Below are 22,532 nucleotides of genomic sequence, written 5' to 3'. Positions count from 1 at the left end.
TTTCCCTGCCCTTCCTGGCTAAATACCATATCAACGTGTTTCCAAGAGCAACAGATGAACTTGGGTAGCAGAGTGAACTATGGCCCTTATGGTGTGATTTAAAGATCCCTCTGCCCCCAAATTACCCTTCTCCTTAAAAATGACTGATAGCCTGTATTTGAAATGTATTCCTTTAGCTTAATAAGCATTGTCTTAGGGGCACATGGTGGCTCAGTCAGTTAAGTGTCTGACTCTTGATTTCAGCTCCGGTCATGATCTCTGGGTTGTGGGATTGAGCCCCGTGTCAGGCTCCATGCTGAGCATGGGGCCTGCTTGGAATTCTCTCTCTCTCCTTCTCCCTCTGACCCTCCCTCTACCCTGCTCATGCTCACTCTCGCTCTCTCTCTCAAAAAAAAAAAAAAAAAGCATTGCCTTAAAATGTAAATGTCCTTGGGATACTTTGTTAATATAGTAAGTCATCCAAACAATCATTGTCACCATGGCATGAGTTCATTTCATCCACTTCTTTCTTTCTACCAGCTGGCTGAGATTGTCAAATCTAGGGGATGAGAGTTACTAGGTTATGCTTTATTGCTGTTATTCTATTTTTATCTTTGACTCAGAAGAACTTAAAAGGGAGGGAAAGATAATTTTGGAGCATGGGGCACTACCAGAGAAGGGATTTGAAGAGAGGGAGTAGATAGAATGGGCAGCTCGAGAACAACAAGAGGGCCATGTTCCCCCGGGGCAAGGAGAAGGAACCAGGAAATGAGTGTAAACTCAAAAAACACCATTACTTCCCAACTTTGGGACCAGCCTACTTCAGGGAATTCTACTCCAGATCCAGGCAATGAAAAGACTGCATAAACTTTGCTTAATTTTCAAAATAAGAGCACTGAGATTAATAGAGGAGCAATTTTCAGTGCATAAACTGAATTTAAAATAACCCAATAACCACACAAAAAAAGCATAAGGAAAAATTCTAAACCCACACACATGTACACATTCCATCATGTACATAACTATATTTCAGTGAGGAACAGAATTCTAAAGTTGCAAATGATACAGAGAAAATAACTTCATCTATATATTTCTCCTACTTCACTAAGGCAACTAAAGACTGTAGTAGTCCTGTATGATGACACTGGGTGTGTATGGGGGAGGGGATTATCTTCCCACATTGGCCTGCTCTCCTGTGCAACATTTCTTATAGGCATGACCACAGCCATATATGGAGCGGAATAAGGACAGGACCTGCACAGCTGTTTGTCTCCCAAGGATGGAATTGCTGGCCTCCTCTCTTTAAATGTGGGCTGAGCAAATGTGTGAGCCAGCAGCTATGAGCTAGCTTCAAATAAATGACTGCTTCCTAGATCTGCCTGGCTGGTAAGAATTACTGGGGTGCCTATTTAAAACAAGCCATCCCTCAGAATTCTGATTTAAAAGGTCTGAAAAGAGCCCAGGAAATTGTGTTTTTCACTGGTACTTCAGAGGATTTTTGAAATCAATCAAGTTTTGTAAACAGAAGTTTTGTAGTTTTGAAATCTGCCATTTCAGAAAGAAAACCATGCAGAGGGCAAGGCCAGTGGTGTTTCTCCCCTGAGTTTGGGAATATGCATTGGGAATATGACAACATAGATTATTACTTCAGGCTCAATCCACTGCCTATCTTGAACAGAAAATTTCCACAATATCCACAGTAATCCAAGATAAAGAGGTATTTTAGGGACGCCTGGGTGGCTCAGTTGGTTAAGCAGCTGCCTTCGGCTCAGGTCATGATCTCAGCGTCCTGGGATCGAGTCCCACATTGGGCTCCTTGCTCGGCGGGGAGCCTGCTTCTCCCTCTGCCTCTGCCTACCACTCTGTCTGCCTGTGCTCGCTCGCTCTCTCTCTCTAACAAATAAATAAATTTAAAAAAAAAACTTAAAAAAAAAGAGGTATTTTAACTCTCATGTATAAAGGCTGATTAATACTCACAAACTCACTACATTTAGTGAAACATACAATGAACATCTTAGTGTCACACAGCTATTCTTCCATGTGCTGGTGGTAAAGTCATAGCTCCAACACCAAAAAATAAAAAATAAATAAATGCATCTCAATACTATAATGGTACAGTCAGAGTTCTGAGATAATAAACTAAAGCTAGTTAATGCAGTAGGTACTACTGATAACTATTTTTAATATAATCCTCAAACAGAACACAACTTTTCACAAGAATTCCTATACCATATAAGTACATTAAGAATTCCAACCAGCAGCTTCACAAATACATGGTGTGGGCCTGAAAGGGAAAATAGGAAGACAAAAACAGCAATAATGTAGATTGGTTAGGATTATAAGTGAAGTTTTCTATATTATTTTCCTTTATTTTTATTTTAATATGGATGCAATAAGTAAGAAGTTAACTACTGTTAATGTATTACTTTCTATTTACTCATCACTATTTTGTCAAAAAGCAAATTAAAATATTCCCTAATGACAACTGAGTCAGTTTACTAAAATTGTTTCTATTAATCCAGATATCATAGCCCATCAACATATTTCTTTGTAATAAACTTCATTTTTGACATGGAAATACTATAAGAGGCACTGAGAGTCTTACTTTTTTTTTTTTTTTTTCTCAGAGAGAGAGAAAGCATGAGCAAGTGGAGGGGAGGGTAGGAGCAGAGGGAGAGGGAGAGAGAATCTTAAGCAGGCTCTCTGCTCAGCATGGAATCCACCATGGGGCTCAATCCCATGACCCTGAGATCATGACCGGGGCCGAAATCAAGAGTCTGATGCTTAGGGGCTCCTGGGTGGCTCAGTCGGTTAAGTGTCCCATGCTTGCTTTCAACTCAGGTCATGATCTCAGGGTCGTGAGATTGAGCCTTGTGTCTGGCTCTGCCCTCAGTGCAGAGTCTGCTCAAGATTCTCTATCTCTCCTTCTCTGCCTCTCCCCCTACCTGTGTGCACACACAGGTGCTCTCTCTTGCTCTCTCTCTCACTCTTTCAAATGAATAAATACATAAAATCTTAAATAAAAAGAGTCAAGATTCTTAACCAACTGAGCCACCCAGGCACCCCAAGGCATTGAGAATTTTATCCCAATTTCTGAAAAGGTATTTTATACAGTATGAAAACAGAATTAAATGTTTACTAATATAGCACCAAACATTCTGAAAACATAAAATACGCAACGGAAGTCTCTAAGGCAGAGGGAAGAGAGAGGTTAAAGTCAAGGGACTAAGTACACAACTCAGAGGAGTGGACAGGACCTGCTGCATGGGAATTCACTGCATTCACGTAGCCTGTGTCTTTGCTGCCATCTTTACTGCCTGAGGATGAGGGCACCTGGGCCCCTGGAAAGTACACTGTGGTTAGTCCTACATACCTCCTTCCCAAAACAACAGGGCACACCGGCAGAAGTGTACTGCTAGTACCATCCCATCTGGGCCTTATGACCCTTTTATGTTTTGATCCAGAGGGAGGAAGAGAGAGTGCCTAAAGGTGGGACAGGAAGAATCATCACAAAGAGGATCCCAGGCACCAGAAAGGAGAGTCTGGGGGTCTGACAATGAGTGAAAACAACTGATATCAGTGGGAAAGGCCAGAGGCCAGTCCTGTGATGGTGGGGAGAATCATGGCCAAGAGAGGGAAATAGCAGAAAAAGAAAAAGATAGAGACCCCAAAGAGAAACTGTGAGGACTTGTAGCCTTGCTGCTCTGCAGCTGAGTGCAGACAGATGGACAGATACTGCTGCCTGAGGGTCTCTGATGACGCTATTCTCAGGCAGGTTGGATGAGCTCATGCTTTCCTGTCTGGTATACCTCATGAGGATTTCCTTGTTTGACCACAGCTGACTAAAGGATCTTTGCTTCCAGATCATTTGTTAATGGAGGCGTAACTGCACATAAGAAAGACAGGTGCTGAGTCCAGGCCAATGGGAAAAACTGAACTTACACATCTCACCCACAGTTTAAAAATATAGTGTTTGGGGGCGCCTGGGTGGCTCAGTGGGTTAAAGCCTCTGCCTTCGGCTCGGGTCATGATCCCAGGGTCCTGGGATCGAGCCCCACATCATTGGGCTCTCTGCTCAGCGGGGAGCCTGCTTCCCTTCCTCTCTCTGCCTGCCTCTCTGTCTACTTGTAATCTCTGTCTGTCAAATAAATAAAATCTTTAAAAAATATATATATAGTGTTTGAAATCTGTACTGAAATCAAAGATGGCTTCTTTTTTCACTTGACTTTCCTACATGACAACTTTGCTGCTTAATATTTTCATTACAAAGATTTAAGTTGTAATCAATAAGAAATTTCTCTTCTTATACTTTGGTTTGAAGTTTGATATTCTCCTTATTTTGAGGATAATAATTGGGTCTTACCATTACATCTAATGAAAATAAGGAAAGCAAAAAATCTATTTTAAAAAGGCTTGAGCAATATGTGACAATGCACAAGTATTAGATTTTCTCTAAAAGTCTGGTTCTCCTGCCCCTAAGTTTCAGAGAGAGGTGTGGCTCAGAAGAACTGTTTTGTCAAGTAAAAATGGCTCAAAAAGTGTTTACAATTCTCATTCGATTTTTTTCTGTAGAAAAACAGCAAAAATGGTTATGGGGACTTTAAATAAAACTTTCATTATATGCAAAGGAAAAGATAAGGCTAAAATACACCCTTCCCACTGGGGATCTGCTATCCCTGATTAAAAAACTGTAATGAAGCCAATCCTGGCAAGGGCGAGGTGCTAGCAAAAGGAACCCTCTCCATTTCCTCTTACAAATACCCACAGCAGGACTTTCACAGTTGCTAGGTAGTTAGCTCTCTCTCTCTCCTTCTGTCTTTCTCTCACTGTGTTTCTGTGTGTCTCTTTGTCTCTGTCTCTAGATTTCTCTGTGTATGTCTCTCTTTCTCTAATCCCCACATCCTTCAAAAGACTATAGAAGATAGTCACAATAGACATTGTGACATACACAAACCCTGTATATTCCAAAATTCCTCCTAGAAATTACAAACTACTACAACTCTTCTGGTAGTGCTATTCAGATGCATGACTGTTCCATTTTAAACTAAACTAAGGAGAATACTTCGAGAATTCTAACTTCTAGCTCCCCTAGTAATGTACATTCTTTACCATCCAAATTTGCCATAGCAGGAAGCCACTCCTATGATAGCTAATCACACCAGCCTATACAATATGAGTCAGGGCGCTCATTCCAGTTCCAGACAACCAAAGTCCCTGTCACCTATCACCTGTACTAGGGACATCTGGACTCAGAGTAGTCCCATGAGGCTTAGTGAGTGGCAAGACAGGCCAGAGAGGGAAACCAGGAACCCCAGACAGAGCCCAGGAGTAGAGCTGGTGATGGTCAAGGGTCCCAAGAGCGTGACTGGTATTTGGCTTTCATAGGAGGCAAAGAGAAGATCTGGAGCCCCAGGCAGCACACCAAGCCAGGGAAAAGATTATCTGGGGCTTGGTCATAGGACATGACATGACAAAACCAGTCACCGGCCATAATAATGTGAGCCAAATCAGATCTTTTTAAGAATTACTGGTGGTAGGGATAAACAAATACATGTACATACATAGAACTACGCATGGGAGAAAAATTCTAGAAATTATCAGATTAAGTATCTAGTCTCATGTTTACTCCTTACAAACTGGGAGCCTTAGGAAAATCACTTAACCTCACTCAGCCTCTTTGGACAGCTCCAAAGGAGGTAATACCCGTCACATCTGCTGCACAGGTTTAATGGACAGATGTGATGAAAGGATAGGTGTGAAAGCAGTTTAAAAACCACAAAGTTCTGAAACACACATATACAGTGTTCTAGACCTGTGACATGGGCTTCTTTCCCCTTTGTTGCATACCTGAGGGACACTCTGGACTTTTAAGAGGAACAGTGGTTTATAATGCTTCAACTTTCACCATGGAGGGAAGTACAGAAGTATCTAGGCTGGGAAAGTATCAGAATCTATGAGCTTTTAAAAGTCCCCTCCTGCTAGACTCCAATGCCCTGCTGTCTCTCTCCCCCCCAGCCCCACAAACACACAGTGAGAGTCATTCCTCCAGTCCAAGAGTATTTTCAGTTACTCATTGTCAACATGATATTTGATTTATGTTGTAAGTTGAAACTGGAGGACTGGAGACCACAAGGCCCACAGATATACTTCCTTTGGCTACAGTATGGCCTACATGGGTACCACTCTACTCCTCCTCCCCAAATTACACATACCCTCTACAGTTCTTAACATTTAAAAATCTGTAGAGTTCCATAAAAAATTTAGTTTTCTAGAATCTCTTGAAAATTTTAAAAATCTAGCAACACTGGGTCCAAATTCCCACAAGGCAACACTCAAATTTTGGGATCAGAATCACAGAGAGATTGTTAAAACAAGGCAGAGGATCATAGGGGAAAAGAGAAAAAAATGAAACAAGTCAAAACCAGAGAAGGAGACAAATTATAAGAGACTCTTAATCTTGGGAAACAAACTGAGGGTTGCTGGAGTGGAGGGAGGGGGGTAGGAGGGATAGGGTGTTTGGGTGATGGACAGTGGGGAGGGTATGTGCTATGGTGAAGTGTTGTGAATTGTGTAAGCCTGATGATTCACAGACCTGTACTCCTGAAACAAACAATGCATTAATGTTAATTTTTTTGCATTAATGTTAATTTTTAAAAATCTTTAAAAAAAATATGGACTACAGGACCACACCCTCAGAATTTCTGATTCCATAGGCCTGGGATACCCTGAAAACCTTCATTTCTAATAAGTTTCCAGGCAATTCTGATGCTACTGGTCCAGGGATCCTACTTTGAGAATTACTTTGCTAGATCACTGCATGGGCTGCTCCTGGTGAACAGAGATACACACTCCAATTTGCCATAGCCCCCACCACCTCCTATTGCCAGAGACACATGTATCTGTTGTCATTCATCATGCTTTCTCTGTTGTTTTTCTTACATGTGCAAAACCACTTAACTAAATTAATGTGCCTGGCCTCCTAGGCATTTGAGTTAGCAACTTCTGCTACTTGAGAGCAATAACCCTGCCTTACTCCTATACCCACTTCTCCCTCTCCCTTACCCCTCTCTTTTTCTGTCTCTCTCATGCATATACACTTACCATCCCACCGTGTCTTAACATAGTATTCAAATAAGTTAGTTGTTTTGACTTCCTGCATTAAGTCGGAACCCTTCCAGGCTTCAGCTTGAAGGGCAGTGAGACTTTTAAGCTAGGAGCTGGTTTAGTCAGTCCTCTTTTCCCTTGTCTATTGGATCCCAGACTTTAGAGCAGGTCTACGCTGCCTCAAATGTGGATGTGGGAGCAAAGTAAAAAGCGGAACACTACACTGGGTCTGGCATTAAGTTCTCCTGAGACCCACTTCTGCTATTTTGCTTCTCAGCCGCTGTACTTAGCCCCAAATCCTCTAAAATGAGCTACCATCCAGCGTGAGGGCAGGGGACAGGCATGGGTGATGACTCTAGGTCCCTTTTAACTTTCTTTTCTCTTTTAGGAACAGAGAGGAGCAGAGGGAGATGGAGAGAATCTTAAGCAGGTTCCATGCCAGACTCAGGGCTTGATATCAAGAATCAGATGCTTAACTACCCACCCAAGCATCCCTATAACTTTGGGTGAGCCACCCAAGCATCCCTATAACTTTCTTTTCTTTCTTTTTTTTTTTTTTTTAAGATTTTATTTATCTATTATTTGAGAGAGAGAGAGAGAAAATGAGGTCAGCAGGAGAAGCAGACTCCGTGTCAAGCAGGGAGCCTAATGTGGGACTCCATCCCAGGTTCCAGGATCATGGCCTGAGCTGAAGGCAGTCGCTTAACCAACTGAGCCACCCAGGTGCCCTATAACTTTATTTTCTATGAACCCATTAATGAAGGCTTGGAACAAATTCTGTGCACATTTTGAAATCCATCAAAATGCAGGCCAGACTCTTCTCCCTAGTGTCCACCCCCTACCTGCACATGCTCTATCTTGGATCTTTGGTCCTAAGCCATGGTTTATGTAAAATGGTCTCAAATTTAATTTCCACTAAGTTTAAAAGCTTCTCTTTTCAATAATGAAATATAGGCAGTTCATTACAGATGCTCTGTAAAAGATTCCAGTCTTTAAGGCCAAGAAATTTAATCTTTCTTTTATGGGCTGACAGCAAATGAAAGAGTTTGTTTTGCTAAAAGGGGTACCAAGGTAATTTGTGAAGACACGACCCCATGGAAATATTCTTGAAATATGACAAAAAAGAATGAAACATCTATATTAACTATTAGAGGACTTTCTAGCACTGTCAAAAATAGCCTCTGAGCTATATTATTATCACTTCCATTTTAAGGAAAAGGGCTCTGAGGCTTATAACAATCTCTGGGGATTATACAGCGATCATCAAAGACAGAGTCAAACTTACTCTCAAGCCCATGACCTCCCCATTACCAATTCATCTTCACTATCCACAGGTCTTATACCAAGGGCATGTCTTCCCTCTACCCTGACTCTAAGAAGCTTAAGAATTCAAGAGGCTGAATATGGCCCAAGACGTTAAAGCATAAAATAGAAGACCACATGGTGATTTCTTCTTTAAAAAATGAGAGAAACAGAGAATCAGCACATAGTGAATCAAAGCAAAGATATGCAAACATGCTTTTATAACTGACAAATGACTCCTAGGACAGAAAGGCTTTGCTTGAATGTAATAACAAATCTTTAAAAAGAACAGATCCCTCAGAAGGAGATAGAGAGGTAGCAACATAAGTAAAAGAGCCTGAGACAAAAGTTATCAAAGCCCATTAAGCATTCTCCAAAGACTTTTGGCCTTTGATGAAGAGATGCCTAAAACCATCAATTTCAGGAAGTCCAAAAGCCATGAAGGGAAAGACCAACAGATTTAACCACATAAAAAATTAAACATTTCTATAAGGTAAAGGATGCATTAGAAAAAATCAAGACTAGAAAACATAAAAGAGGAGAACCTATTTCAACACACTTTAGAAAAAGGGTTAATATTACCACTACCATAAATATCCTTCACCAAAAAAATGATCAAGGACAAGCAACCCAACCATAACAAAAAAATGCACAGGAGAGGAAAATGAATAGACAGATCACGGAACAGGAAATGTAAATATCTCAAAAATATACAGAAAAATTCTCTACCTCACTTGCAGTCTGGAAACATACCAAAATAAAGGAACACTGTTTTTATCAAACACAGTGCAGAAAACCAAAAACAGAACAAAACAAAAAACTAAAAATATCAGTACATCAGGACTAGGAAGGGTACAGGGAAACAGATACTATCCCACATTTCTTGGGCGGGTGGGATATAAGAATGCTACACACATGGGGGCACCTGGGTGACTCAGTCATTAGGTGCCTGCCTTCGGCTCAGGTCATGATCCCAGGATCCTGGGATCATCGAGCCCTCCATCAGGCTCCCTGCTCAGTGGGAAGCCTGCTTCTCCCTCTCCTACTCCCCCTGCTTGTGTTCCCTCTCTCGCTGTGTCTCTCTCTGTCAAATAAATAAAATCTTTAAAAAAAAAAAGGCTACATACATAATCCTTGAATCATAATGCAAACAGATGTGTATAACTAAATAACTATGCCCCAACATTCATGTATAAGTGGACCCATGCAGTTCTAACCTGTGCTGCTCATGGGTCAACTGGATTTCTTTGTAAACTTCCATTTAGCTTTCCAAGTGGTATAACACTTGAAACAAATTCATAGGTAAGATAATGACACTTAAGTTATATACAATAAATATAGATGACAGGAGATAATGGTTTCAATTCATTAAAGTTACCATGTTGACTAAAATAATGCTTATTTAATGATCCTATGAGCTGGGGGTATTAAGTTTAGACCCCTTTTGTCTTTAAACCAAAGAAGAAAACAGCAAGACTCTTTTCCTACTTATTTTTTCACCCTGTAGTCAGAGAACAGCCTCCCAACATGCTAGAATGCAGACGTCTTTTGATCTTTATTTAAATTTTTGACATTTTTGACTTAATTTTTATTTTAAAAATATTGCACTAAAATATACCTTGATTATGGAGTTATTTGGCACCCTCTTAAATTCTGAGTAGGATATTAGTGCCTTGCTGCCCTAATTCCAGCCTGACTTGCATCTTTGGTGCATAAGCTCAGATAATGTAAAAATGTTCAATATTAAAATGAATCTAGACAACAAAACCTTCTCATAGTTGTTTTTCCATGGTAGTCTGTAGGTTTAAAAAAATGTAGCACATAATGTCATTCATGGTGAGGATGTTCAAAGTTTTAGAACAAATTGATGATAATGATGTATATTTTTTATTTGTGCCATTTCAGACTTATTGTTTGAGATGGGCAGAAAAATATCAGCCAAGTTGCAGTATTAGTTGACGGACAATATTTTCTAAAATATCAAAGAAAACCATGACTATGCCCTTTAGCATATCTATCTGGGTTATTCTTTAATCAACAAGAAAATAATACAGAATTGATGACAGCCATTTATGAAAACAATAAGATTAAATTCTCTTATTTGAAGACACACATAAAGCTAAATGAAAATAAAATCTTCATAAACTAGGTTGCTCTCTATAGGCAAAGAACACTCAATAATGTAAGAAAAATAAATATATTTAAAACAATAGTAATAACTTACTTATCAACTGTCATTAAGGGAGTACTTTGTTATATGAGATAATGACAAACTAAGATGTAAGCTGAAGGTACAATCAGGAGAAAAAATCCATATAAGGAACAACCTCTGAATAAATTGCCATGCTGAATACTAGTGCCAGTCATCGTTTTTTAAAGTGTTGAAATACGTTACATAATTATCGAGTAAGATTGGACACATTTGTTTCCAAAACAAAGTAAGCTAGCAAATAACCAGCATATTCACTTTGGTAACGGGGGTACAGTGATATGCATTTTTGGATGAAAATATAAATGATTAGCTAAGCTATATTTTACAGGTAGCTCAGCTTGTCAAAATTTAAAGTCTTAACAATGTACACAACAATGAAAGGCTGCTTATTTACAACCTTTATATAATTTAAAAAGTCATGATTTAAAGGCACTCACAGTATGTTTTGTTTGGATTTTGTTTCAAAATGAATGAATGAATAAATGAGCCTTCTAATCTCAAATCAAAACCCTCAACATTCACCAGTAGGGGATGACTGAATAAATTCTGAATATCCATATAAACATTGTATAGTTATTAAAAAGAATAAAAATAGCATTATTTGGGAGTTAGTAAAAGGTAGTGGCTAGCCCTATGGACTCAAGAGCCACATTGCCCAAGTTCAAACTGCTGCTCCCACAATCAGAAGCTGTGCAACTGAGGACAAAATAATCACATCTCAGTTCCTCATCTACCCACCAGGGATAATAGTTCCTATCTCATATGGTAGTTGTGGAGTAAATGAGATAAAGCATAGGACCTGGCATCTAGCACATACTGGAATGATGTCCATACTTTCTGTGGGGTGGGGGCTAGAACTGTACACATTTGATAGCATAGATCTATTTTAATTAAAAATACTTTACAGCACTGGGCACTCAGTTGGTTGAGCATCAAACTCTTGGTTTTGTTCAGGTCATGACTGCATGGGTCAGGAGATAGAGTCCCACATCTGCCTCTGCACTCAGCAGGAAGTCAGCGTAAGGATTCTCTCCCTCTGCCACCTGACTCTGCTCACGTGCATCTGCGTGAGCGTGCTCACTTGCGCGTGCTCTCTCACTCTAAAATTAATAAATAAATCTTTAAAAATATTTTAGAGCATTTTTAAATATAGTTGAGCTTTTAGTGCATAAAAATATTTTAAACACACTATAGTGTATGTGTTTGGCGGTGAGAGGAAAGAACATTTTAACTTTTTCTTTGCACATTTCAGTCTTGTTTGGCTTGTTGCAAAGAACATGTATTGCTTTTGTAGTTTAGAAGAATAATTCAGTCACTTTTTGGAAGTGGGGTGGGTGAGGGTGCTAGCAGCAATGGAGGCTACAAAAGCATAATTAAAGATTGGAGAGTAAATCTGGAAACAGAAGAGTGGCAGGTTGGAACACAGAATGCACAATGGAAAGCAGCAGGTATTGGGATGATGGTGACCAAAGGAAGGGTCATCTGTGCAAGAAAAAGGAGTGTGGACTTTACCCAGATGTTCGTGGAAAATTGTGTAGAAAAAAAAAAAATGCAAAGTATTGGCTGTACCCCAGCAATGTGAAAGATGAACTCCACCTCTTCACCAAAACACAAACTTTAATGTGGCTCCCTTTTACTACTTACCAGGATAAAGTCCAAACCTAAGTCCATGGGTCTTATCACCAGCCTTCTCACTCCACCCTACTCCAACCTCAAACTTTACTCCAGCAACAGTGAACTACTTGGGAGTTTTTAGAAAGTTCTGCTTTCTCCAGGTTCTAAGACCTTTGCTTAGACTGCAGCTTCTGCCAGCAGTGCCCGTCCCCCATGCCATTCTTGTTCTGCCTGGCTAACTCCTCAGAGCTCAGCTAAAATACTCCACTTCCTGGAAAGCTCACCTCAGTCTCCCAAGGCTCAGTTTCCCTTCTAAGTACTCCTATATCACCCTGGAACTAAACTAAAAAGAGTAGTTTTGACATTTATTTGTAACTGTCCATTTATTGCCCACCTTGCCAACTAGACTGGAAATCCATTAAGGGCTGGTACTTGATATTATTCCTTGCTCACTCTTTGGTACCTAGCACACGAAAAACACAGTCAGATATCTATAAATAAAAAATAAAAATAAACAAATAAATAGATATCTTTATACAAACCATCTAATCCCCTTTCTTATATTCCATGTTTTCCCAAAAAGTTTCTGCTTTAATTTCCTGTTTTATATGTGTTAGCCCATAGGCAGAGAATCCTCAACAGGTTATACCAGTGCAAGACTGGATCCATACGACAGTCATATTGCTCACTGAAAACTAACAAATTGGCATCGGGATTTTATATGTCAATCCTGTATCCTGGTTAATTTAAGTTCTGCCCTAGAGGAAAAAACCTCCAGGTGCTGACAAAAGCAGATGTCTGAGCATTCAAAATGAAGGGCCACAAGTCTAAACTATGGCAAATTACTATAGCAAAGGCATTTTTGGAAGGACTTTCCTGCTTACATCCAGACTTTGATTCATTCATTCATTCAGCAAATTTAATAACTCCCACCAAATGGCAACCTTCATTCTAAGCTATGACAATATAGCAGAAAATAGGTTAGACAAGCTCTACATCATAGAATTGCATTCTACTGGGGATTAGCAGAGGGAAAGATAATAAACATGTAAAAATAAGATGATTTTAGGTAGTGCTAAATGCTGTAAAGAAAATTAAGCAGGATTAGAAATGATTTAACTTGAGGGAGAAGGCGTGAACACTCTTTAGACATATGATCAGGGTAAGGCTTCTCTGAGGGGTGAACATTTGAGGAGAGTCCTAGGTGATGAGACTATTCTTAGTCAGGCATTAGAAAATCTGGGGGCAGAGGATTCTAGACCTACAGAAGAATAAATGCAAAATCTTTAAGATGGGAATGAGCTTGGAATATTCAAACAAGATAGAAAATCAGTATGGCTGGAGCATAATGAGCAAGAAATACGATATGAGAGCAACCAGAGGGTAGGTATAGAATAGATAATATAGGCCATGATAAGGAGTTTGAGTTTTATTCTAATGCAAAAGAAAGACATTGTGAAGTTAAGTAGGGAAGTAATAGAATCTGATTTATATTGTTAAATGGCAAATGACAAAGAATGACCTCTAAGAAGGCAAGAATGGACAACAAGAGGCTGTTGTCATGGTCCAAGTCAGAGCAACTAATAACCTGTACTAGGATAGTAGCAGTAGACCTGGTGAGAGAAGTGGTTGGTCAGGTTTTAGATAATATTTTCGAGACAGAGTCAATAGGATTTGAATTTAAATTAGACGTTGGAGGGAAGAGGAAAAGAAGAATCAAAATTGTGATCTTTTGGCTCCTGTCAGAAATTCCTGCACCCAGGGCTCCTGGGTGGCTCAGCTGGTTAAATGTCTGCCTTCAGCCCAGGTCATGATCCCAGAGTCCTGGGATGGAGTCCTGCATCAGTCTCCCTGCTCAGAGGAGTCTGCTTCTCCCTCTGCCCTTCCCCTCCACTCATGCTTGTGTGCTGGCTTTCTCTTTCTCTTTCTCTCTCTCTCTCTCTCTCTCTTTCTCAAAAATAAATAAAAAGTAATCTTGTAAAAAAATTCCTGAACCTGTTTGCTCTTAAAAAAGAGCGTTCTGGGACGCCTGGGTGGCTCAGTGCGTTAAAGCCTCTGCCTTTGGCTCGGGTCGTGATCTCAGGGTCCTGGGATCGAGTCCCGCATCGGGCTCTCTGCTCAGCAGGAAGCCTGCTTCCTCCTCTCTCTCTGCCTACTTGTGATCTTTCTCTGTCAAATAAATAAATAAAATCTTAAAAAAAAATTTTAAAAAAAAAGAGCGTTCTGCTGGAGAACTTCCTTTCAATAACCACAATAAAAATTTCTGCTAGTGTATGACAATATTTGAATTACCCCTATCAATTTATTGTAGAGAGTTCAAGAAGTTTATTTTGTGTTAAACTAAAGCTTTTCAGCTTCTGATTTTTTTTTTTGCAATCTAGAACACAGCTCATTTTCTAGAGACCCAAATGCTTAGAGAACATAGGCTTGTATCCCTTTATAAAGTATAATTTCCTTGAAATATTATAGATCTTTATGCCCAGAGCTTCTATTAGTTATCACTTCCTTATTTTCCTTACAATCTTATTTTCTTATATCATGGCCATACTTTGTATCACTATTTTATGAATGTTAAAACCAAGGCTTAGGAAGCCAGGTAAATTATAGGAGAAGAAGAAACAGAATGGCAAGTCTGATTTCCTTAGTCAACCCCTTAATGTATTCATTCACCTTCTGTGAAACTCGGGAGATAGCATGTCTTAAAGAACTGTTCAAGGCTACAGAGTGATTCTTTTTCTCCTGAACTTAACTCCTCTGATGTTTTATATATTGCCTGGTGATAGTCTCTCACAAAATAACACTTTGAAATGTTATGCTACACTTATTACTATGCACAAATCTAAAAGATATATGCAAAATATTATTAGAAAAATATCAAGCAGTATTGAATATCACTTCAGAGCTAAAAGAACTTAAAAAATTCACAGTACATAATTATTGTGTTAATAGAACACTGTTAAGGATGGAAAGTACTTAGGAGACACAATAAACCATACCCCTCTTCCTACCAAGTTGTGAGCCAACTGAAAAACAGACAAAAGAGTTAACAACTGAGAACTATCACTCTTATTGATAAAGCTTATGCTGGGAACAAGCAGCATCAATGGGCCTCCCAACACTGAACCCTGGGACCAGGCATACATATCACTGAGTCACAGACTAGCAGAGCAGGACAATAAAACTCTCCCCTCCACGCATTTCAAAGACTTGTTCCTGTAAAATCTGCAATATAAAGAAACAGAGCAGAAGGCATGATTCCTGATGGCAGCCTCACAAGAGTGAGGCTGGCAAGGAGCTGAGCTTTCTCACCTAGTTTCTCACCATCCAGCATCTTGCCAATGGGGAAGACACCAAGATACCCAAGAGGCTAAGAGCATTAATCGAAACCCCTGAAACTATACCACATTGCCCACATAATTTTATTGTCTTAACCTTAGTAGTCTCCAAACTGGAGTCAGTCTACCACAGGATTCTACAAGTACTTCCAAGGAGAACACAGATAATTTTTAGGAAATCAATTCCATTTATTCAACTTTTACCTACTCTTTCCTAAAACTGAGCTGCCTAAAATGTGACTGAGGTTGAAATGTCACAATAATTCTGTTTTTCCAACTCCCTTTAAAAACCATTCTTTTCCCACTTATAAAAAACAAGCATCCTCTCACTCATCCCAGATCTTACCATGGCAATGTTCCCATGCACAAAAAGCCTCTGAGTCACTGCACAAAAGATTTTTTAAATCTTTTTAAAGATTTAAATAAAAGATAAAACATTATATTGACATCTAATATCTATGTCAATATTTAATTTAATCAAGGCAGGATAAACCTATAAGAAGATTTCCTTATTTTCCTTATCTTATACATGTTCTTTTAAGAGAGAAGCATGGTGCTAGAAATTGGGTATTTTGGTCTGTGTTGGGTGTTCTGAGTTTTTGGTTTTTTTTTTTTTAAAGATTTTACTTATTTATTTATTTGAGAGACAGAGAGCATGCACAGGGGAAAGGCATAGGGAAAGGCAGAGAATCCCAAATAGACTCCACACTGAACCTGATGCAGGGCTTGATCTCATGACCCTGAGATCATAATTGGAGCTGAAACCAAGAGTCAGACACTCAACCAACTAAGCCACCCAGACTCCCCTGTGTTGTTCTAAGTTTTATCTACATTGTAGAGTGGGATGGCAGGAGTTATGATAATTTTTGTTCACTGCCATTTCCTCTTCCATTCCCTGATAATGCCAAAGAACACTGTTGAGATAGTCAAGAGAAATACTGAAGGAGGTTGAGCCCTACTTCAACTGGGTAACAAACTCACAGCAAGATTTCATATATCTATCTGAGAATTCAAGTATGGATGATTTGTGGAAAACATTCTGGTAAATACCAGTCACCAAAAGACACACCTGCTCAGTAATGAGCCTTGATGTAAAGGCTCATTCTATGTCTCAGTTACACATTTCAGATGATTTCAAGGAAAAAGATGTTTAAAAATTCCAAATTTCCATCAACAGATCAATGTTACATGTAAAAGAAACATGTATCAGAGATAAGTCAATGTTTTGTACTTTCTTGAGAAAATATTTTCATTAATCTTCACCTAACAATTATTGAATATAGTAATCTATAATCATTACTCCCACCGATGTCATTGTCACTTGTTAACCATCTCACCTCATTATCCATCCCTATCTTTTATGTAGATTTAGATATACAGTTTTCTATTGTAAATAATGAATTTAAAAATAATTATTTAATCATTTTTGGTAAGCCCTATACCTAATAGTTTTATACCAAAAAAAAATACCTTTTTTTTTCTGTCATTTCCTAGTCTGTCTCCTAACAAAAATTACATTCATGAACCAATGGTTGGTGACGGCAGGGGAAGAGGGAGCTCCAACCATTTCATAGAGAGACATATTTCCAATAAAATTTTAGTTCTCTTTAGTAATGATGTATAATTTATAATGTAGTTATGATCACTTACGTACTAATAATTGTAATTATAATTCAATCCAAAAGAAATTTTTTTTTTTTAAAGATTTTATTTATTTATTTGTCAGAGAGAGTGAGCACAGGCAGACAGAGAGGCAGGCAGAGGCAGAGGGAGAAGCAGGCTCCCCGCTGAGCAAGGAGCCCGATGTGGGACTCGATCCCAGGACGCTGGGATCATGACCTGAGCCGAAGGCAGCTGCTTAACCAACTGAGCCACCCAGGCGTCCCCCAAAAGAAATTTTTGACAGAAGCTTTCAGTAATAGAAAATTGTTTAAATTATGAACAAATTTTTATTGCAGAAAAGAATGATAAAGTAAGCAATAAAATATATTTGGACATAAAATATATTTTTTAAATTTTTGTGGGGAAGTAAAATGAAAATACAAACTCAAAGAGAAAAAAATAATGTAAATTTCTGTAAAAATGGATGATGATGAGTATTCGATTTCTATGGAATTTCCTTAAATGTATTTCAACCCTTTTTATTTTAAAACATTCATGTTTACTTTAACCAGAAATTACATCTTTTGCAACTAAACTTGGGACAAAAAAATTTTACATGTCAACTTAAAAATTAATATTTAGGGGGTATGTCAGCAAAATGTATGGAGACCATTGCCTTAACCCCTTCAGCTTACCCACTGAGATCCACTTGGGATATGGTTATCCTCCTTGGATAAAAAGTCAGCATCAGGGCAGTGCTGCTCCTACCTTCACAAGGTCATTTCTCCAAATACAATGTTCACCTCTCTTTTGAGGTCTCCTGGGGTCACTAGTAAAGTGTAGATTTTGTTCCCAGAATGCCCTGAATGGGACACAACAGCATATTCCTAAATCAGCTCTAATGCTGTTCTGTGCCCAAGGCTATAACTGACAACCTATTCTATTCCATCTCAAATTAAGTCCCTTTACTTTTTCAACATTAACAGAAGTTCTAAAAGAAGGTCAAACAATAACATCAAAATATTCTCTAAAAATTAAAAACCAAAAAGATGTGCTCAGTTTGATTATGACCCTCCCCTATACCAATTTTCCAGGGAGAAATGAAAAGTCTAGATATTAAATTATGTTCTTCTAAGTCATAGCCCAAAATAATCAGTACCAACTTCCTATGAAATCTAAAATTATTACTGCCCCACATTGAACTTTCATGATCTTGTGAATTAACGTTCAAACAAAAGGTTTTGTCACTCCCTAGCAATGAACTTAGCTCCCAAAACTGAAGCTCCCCTTCCCCCAAAGGGGCTATCTTGTTAAGCTTACCCCAAACATCCCCTGGCATAGGCAGGCCCCTGTGAAACTTATGGTATTCTGAAGTAGCAGAGCAGAAAGCACACCTTCTGTGGGAGGCCTGGGAAAGGGGAAAGGGAGAAGGTGGGCTGCACACGCCAAACTTACACATCAGGAAACTTGCTAGTGGCCTGGAATAGAGTATTGAGAGTTATGATAGTGGCACCCAATCCATACTTCAAGAAACATCTGATGTAGAAGTGTTTTCCCCTAAAATAAAGAAATAGAACAGAATTATAAGAAATAGGCACCCTTATTTAAGAAATATTTATTGAGCACAAATTTCTGAGCTAGATTTGCTGGGAGATTCATAAGCAGGTCAGAGCTGGATGCTGACTAATGACCAACCACTAATATTTGTAACATATTATATATATATATGGATAGGTCACATATTTTAGGTTTTTGCCGCAGCAGTGCCCTACTTTCAGTACCAATTTTTGTATTAGTGTAGATTAGGCTTTGTTTGCTAGCAAACAACTACAAAAATCTCAGTGGTTTAGAAAAGCAGAGATGTATTTCTCATTTTTACCACTGCGTATGTTAGCTGAGGGCTCTTTTCCACTTTGTCCTGACTCTAGGACCCTCACTGATAGAAGCAGCCACCATCTGAAACATCGTTAGGGTGACAAATTAAAGAAGGCCACAAATTCTTTGTCACTCTTCTCCCCAGTCTCCATCAAGAGGTGGAGTTTGTTTTCTCTACGCTTTGAAACTGAGCTGCCCCTGTGAATGCTTTAACCAACAGAATGTGTTATTTCTATGCCTAAGACTTACAAGCCCTGGAAGCTTTTACACTTCTGAGACTCCTGAACCACCATGAAGAAATCAAGCTACTTTGCTGGAGAAGCCATGTGAAGTGAAGGCCCTCGGATAACAATGTGAAGAAGAAAGGCTTGGCCATTCCAGCATCCCATGCAAGCCTCCTCAGTACTCCAGCCCCAGAAAATACCTGGCTGGAACCACAAGAGATCCCAGACAAGATCAGACAAGTGCTCATGAGCCCATTCAATGCACAAAACCATTAGCAATAGTAAAAATGGTTACTGTTTTAAGTCATTAAGATTTAGGTGGTTTGCTATGCAGCAACAGATAACTAAAACATCCCTTCACTGCACCAAAAGGAAAGAGGGTATGAGAAATTGTGCATTCTTAAAGCTTTTACTTGTAAGTGAAACTGGCCACTTCTAATCACATTGCACTGGCCACAGTAAGTTCAAAAGAGTAGGGAAATGAAAGTCTACTATGTGTGTGGAAAAAGAAATGGAAATATTTGGTGGTTAGTACTATTATCTCCCAGAGAAAGGTCAGGGCTAAAGAGATACACACCCCATAGAGAAGACAAGTAAATCACTAAGTAGATAAAATGTCAAGAAAAAAAGAGTAAGGAGAGAAGAAAAGAACATAGGTAACAAGAGATGTTTGTAGATGACCTCTGGGCAAGGTAGGGATGAATATAAGGAAGAAAAGGAAGGTAGAAAAGATTTAGAAAAGAAACATCTACAGAGGCAAAAGGAGACATTTAGGGATCCAACGGAGAGTTTCAAGAACAGAACAGTCAAAAAGAACATAAAATAAAATGGATGGTATAGCCAAGGAATTTGTAGATATTCAGAGATCAATGTGAGCTGATATAGTCACAGGCCTGGGACAGAGGTAGAATTAGAGAAGTAAATGAAAGATAACAGAATTTGGATGGTTGGAAAGGAAAACGAAGGGCACTCTTAGTGAGAAAGAGAGTTAAGTCTTGAAGTGGGGAATGAATTTAGCAAATGGGAGAACATGACTAGATATTATAAAGGGAAACACATCAATGTAATAAAAGTTAGGTGTAAAATATATTAGGTTTGCTGCAGAAGGGGAATACAGGGAAGCCATTTGTGGATTTATGGAGACCTCTGACTGCCAGCTGAGATTTCTGAGTGGTTTCCTTTAAATATTTGAGCACCACTGAAGACAGGGTGCCTAAGTAAAGGAATTCAGTATACAGAACTAGTCCCTTCATGTGGAATGAGGAAGGGAAAGACAGAGCAAGCCATCAGTGAGAAAATTACAGTATTCAAAGCAGGAGTAGGATACTCCTACTGGGAGAATTTGTTACCTGCTGGGGGCTAGGGGGAGAACTCCCTTAAAAACCAGTTCAGGAGGCTTAGAATAAGTTGCTCAGAGAAATGAGGGGAAAAAAAAAAAAAAGGTGGTGGGGGAGAGACTTTCAAGTGTGGAGTTGAGATATTCATGTTATCAAGGATATAAAAAAAATTTTTTAACTTTTTACTTCCATGGCAGACAAGGTTGGTTACCTACCCAACATTCCCCACCCTTCTTTCTTGACAACAGAACTTCAGTGCTGCTCAATTCCTCTCTTCCCTCCAAACCGTCGGGAAAAGAAATCTACACATATATGATTGAGCTCCAAAGTAAATCCTGATTGGTTTAAACCAACTGGTTTAACCACTCAACTAGCATCATCTTTCTAGGGAGTGTGTGGGGTGGGAAGAGGGTTGGTTTTTTAGTGCCCCAATGCCAGAGGTGTGCTACTGACATTTAATGGGAAGAGACCAGAGATGCTAAATGTCCAGCAATGCATGCCACAGTCCTGCATAAACACTGCCAAAAGCTAGATAAACTCTTACTAATCATGGTAGTCCCAAGTTCCTTGTCAGTTCTGTTTCAGGGAATAGTGACCCACTGGTGAGTAACATATAAGTAGCGGCTTGCTATGAAATCTGTGAGGTAATTTCTTTCTGCTGTTGATGTCATCCCAACTGTATGACACCTGCTACTGCTACAAGCATCCATCTTCTTTCTCCCCAAAACCAGTTTCTTCCCAATCATCCTGTTTCCATCATTGGCATTTCCTGTTACCAAGTCCTCAAGCTGTTTTGGCTTTTAACCATTAACCTCAGGATGACTACTCACTCAGTTTGGCTGGGACAATCTAATTTTAATCCTGTTCTCCAAGTGTAGAGTGCCCTCTTTCAGTTCTAGAAGTATTCTAGATTGGAGGCTAGATTATATATAGTCACTTACTTTTCCCAACTAAACGCTGTTCACTCTGCCTCAAGAATGTACCTTTAAAGCAGGGGTAATCCAAACTATAGCCTGTAAACTCTTCCAATACTTCTGGAGATTAAAAACAAAATGTTGAAATGGTTGAAAAAAATCAGTATTTCATGACACCTAAAATTTCAGTGTCCATAAATAAGTTTTATTGTAATACAATCATGCTTATTCCTTTAAGTATCTTTGTGGTTGCTTTATTATAACACAGAGGAATAATTATGAAAGACAGTGCCTAAAATACGTTTGGCCTTTTATAGAAAAGCCTGCAGACCACTGTTCTAATGCCACTTAGTTCTAAGTTTCCTAATTTCTTGCACAAATACCGTAACCTATTAATTTCTTTTGCATTCTTTTCTCACTCCAATCCTTAATATCCCTGGTAATCTTTCTAGAGACGTTTTCATCCTGTCATTTGCCGCTGTAAAATCTTCAGTGGCGGGAAGTATTAAGTCGAAGCCTATCTGTTCACTGAAGATTACTAACCTAGTCTTCCAAACTTTGCTCCTCCTGACTACTTAAAGCTTAAATGGACCACTTGCCATTTCCCTAATAAGTACTTCAGCTCCTATCACACGCCCCCATTGCTTGTCCATGTCTCCTCCATCACACCGGTTCCTCAAGATAAAACCCAAACTGTTACAAATACACCTTCATTCACTCATCACACCCATAGTTCACAGCAGGTTGTTCCTGAGGTGGGCGTAAGGGAACTCACTGACAGCAAAGAAAACAGACTCAGGCAGGAAAGAGCGAGTCAGAGTTGAGTGTTTGAGGTAAGGGGCCCAGAATGACGCTTCAGAGGTGACATTTACACCAGACTTTTTAAGGACTTGGGAGTCCTTAAACTGTAAACACAGCTGAATGAGAGAACAGAAGGACCACCTCATTCTATGCACTTCCCTACCGCCACAGACTATGATTTAAGGAATAACACCTTTAGTCTAAAACCTGAAAGAAAATTCTACAAGAACAGC

Source organism: Martes martes (genome assembly GCF_963455335.1).
Source record: "Martes martes genome assembly, chromosome: 2".
NCBI classification, from domain to species: domain Eukaryota; kingdom Metazoa; phylum Chordata; class Mammalia; order Carnivora; family Mustelidae; genus Martes; species Martes martes.
The sequence above is the reverse complement of the archived record's forward strand: the minus strand, read 5'-3'. Positions refer to the sequence as shown.